Raw genomic sequence first — 2,317 nt, 5'->3', positions numbered from 1 at the left:
CTCACTCTGTCTCTCACTCTCACTCTCTCTCTCAGTCTCTCTCGCTCTCTCTTTGTCTCTCACTCTCTCTGTCTTGTCTCTCGCTCTCTCTCGCTCTCACTCTCTCTCTCTCTCTCCCTCTCTCTCTGTCACTCTCTCTCTCTGTGTCTCTCGCTCTCACTCTGTCTCTCGCTCTCACTCTGTCTCTCACTCTCTCTCTCTGTCTCTCCCCCTCTCTCTGTCTCTCTCTCTCTCACTCTCTGTCTCCCTCTCTCTCTCTGTCTCTCTCACTCTCTCTCTGTCTCTCTCTCTCTCTGTCTCTCACTCTCTATCTGTCTCTCTCTCTCTCACTCTCTGTCTCCCTCTGTCTCTGTCTCCGATTGTCTCTCTCTCTATTCACTCTCTCACTCTATCTCTGTCTCTCTCCCTCTCTCTCTGTCTCTCGCTCTCTCACTCTCTGTCTCCCTCTCTCACTCTGTCTCTCACTCTCTCTCTCAGTCTCTCTCGCTCTCTCTCTGTCTCTCTCTCTCTCTCTGTCTCTCTCGCTCTCTCTCTGTCTCTCTCTCTCTCACTCTCTGTCTCCCTCTATCTCTGTCTCCGATTGTGTCTCTCTATTCACTCTCTCTCACTCTCTCTCTGTCTCCCTCTCTCTCTCTCACTCACTCTGTCTCCTTCTCACTCTCTCTGTCTCCCTCTCACTCTCTCACACTCTCTCTGTCTGTCTCTCTCTCTCTGTCTCTCTCTCTCTCTCTCACACTCTCTCTGTCTGTCTCTCTCTCTCTGTCTCTCTCTCTCTCTCTCTTACTATCTCGCTCTCTTTGTCTCCCTCTCTCTCACTCTCTCTCTCTCACACTCTCTGCCTCTCTCTCTCAGTCTCTCACTCTCTCTGTCTCCTTCTCACTCTCCCTCTGTCTCACTGTCTCGCGCTCTGTCTCCCTCAGTCTCTCGCACTCTCTGTCTCTCTCTCACTCACTCTCACTCACTCTCTGTCTCTCTCTCACCCTCGTTCGGTCTCTCGCTCTCTGTCTGACTCTTGCTTTCTCTGTCTTTCCCACTCTCTCTGTCTCTCTCACACTCTCTGTCTCTGTCTCTCTCTCACGATTATGTCCATAATGTACTTATGAATGACTCCACGAGGCAATGTGTTATACTCAAACTGTGGTGACCTTGTTCCTTTATTTCAAACTCCAGAGTGAGGCAGCCGCATGGTGGCTCCGCTTTTATACAGCCCCCGCCAGCAGGGCAGGAAACCCCGGTCTCCACCAGTTGCACCCTCTAGTGGTGCCAGCATGTATATACACAGTGTAACCTTATTGACAGTATATCCGGTAAACAAGTCTCCATCTTATGCAACTATGCAGTGACTACACAGAGAGTATATCTATAGTCCGCATATATAACATCACTCTCCCCCAAGTCCTTTGTGCCAATTACCTTTGCATTATGTGCTCTGGCTTAGCTCTCCCCAGACGGAAGTGCCAATAACCCTTGCACTTTGGCTGTGCTTTGGCTTGGCTCTCTCCATGTTAACCCCCAAGTCATTTTGCCACAACGTTGGGTAGTGGTTACCAGTTTGGATGGTTTGATGATGCAGTGGAGGTTCCAGTGGGTTCTGGGTATGATCCATGTATTTGTCCATGGCTACATACATCCATTTCCCTCCCCCGAGACCGCCCCCTCCACCTCTCCCACAGCGAGATCATGCAGCTGGCCTGTTACATTAACATACAGGATCAGACACATTGCAAGTACAAAGAAAAGAAGAAAAAAACATTTTTTTTTAGTTTGTATTGTGACACCTTGGTTCAGTGACTTACATTCGTTATGTTTTACGGTCGTGCACCAGGATTGGATAGATTGCATTCATGGTTCAGTCATGGTCAGTACTGAGGTAGCAGTACGGTGTGCGAGGACTCTGGTTCCAGAGTGTCTGATGGCGGTGCTGCACCCCCTGCTAGCGCCTGCCATTCTGAAAAGGACCCGTTAATCCCGACTCTCTGCTTCCTGTCTGCCAACCAGTTCTCTGTCCATGTCAGTACATTACCCCCAATACCATGTGCTTTGATTTTGCACACCAATCTCTTGTGTGGAACCTTGTCAAACACCTTTTGAAAGTCCAAATACATCAGATCCACTGGTTCTCCCCTGTCCACTCTACTAGTTACATCCTCAAAAAATTCCAGAAGATTTGTCAAGCATGATTTCCCCTTCATAAATCCATGCTGACTTGGACCAATCCTATCACTGCTTTCCAAATGTGCTGCTATTTCATCCTTATTGATTGATTCCTACATTTTCCACACTACTGATGTCAGGCTAACTGGTCTATAATTACCCG

The 2,317-nt window shown here is 48.6% G+C and overlaps 1 protein-coding gene across 3 annotated transcripts in view; it reads right to left on the bottom strand.

The window, feature by feature from the left end:
- Positions 1 to 1,151, bottom strand: part of LOC139240828 (sialic acid-binding Ig-like lectin 13) — a 45,248-nt gene extending 44,097 nt beyond the window's left edge. For all 3 annotated transcript variants that reach the window (XM_070869315.1, XM_070869318.1, XM_070869317.1), the window contains exon 1: positions 1 to 1,151. This exon is cut by the window's left edge and continues 2,794 nt beyond it. The gene's annotated coding sequence lies outside the window, so the exon portion shown is untranslated.
- Positions 1,152 to 2,317: the final 1,166 nt, after the last annotated feature.

This window comes from Pristiophorus japonicus, chromosome X (genome assembly GCF_044704955.1).
Source record: "Pristiophorus japonicus isolate sPriJap1 chromosome X, sPriJap1.hap1, whole genome shotgun sequence".
Taxonomy (NCBI): Eukaryota; Metazoa; Chordata; class Chondrichthyes; family Pristiophoridae; genus Pristiophorus; species Pristiophorus japonicus.
This window is presented reverse-complemented; position numbering and strand designations above follow the sequence as displayed.